Here is a 259-nt window from a genome sequence, read left to right as displayed (position 1 = left end):
CGAGACGGGCGGATCACGAGGTCAGGAGATCGAGACCATCCTGGCTAACACGGTGAAACCCCGTCTCTACTAAAAAAATACAAAAAACTAGCCGGGCGAAGTGGCGGGCCCCTGTAGTCCCAGCTACTCGGGAGGCTGAGGCAGGAGAATGGCGTAAACCCGGGAGGCGGAGCTTGCAGTGAGCTGAGATCCGGCCACTGCACTCCAACCTGGGCGACAGAGGGAGACTCCGTCTCAAAAAATAAATAAATAAATAAAT

This window comes from Piliocolobus tephrosceles, chromosome 1, assembly GCF_002776525.5.
Source record: "Piliocolobus tephrosceles isolate RC106 chromosome 1, ASM277652v3, whole genome shotgun sequence".
NCBI lineage: Eukaryota > Metazoa > Chordata > Mammalia > Primates > Cercopithecidae > Piliocolobus > Piliocolobus tephrosceles.
Note: the sequence above shows the minus strand (reverse complement) of the source record.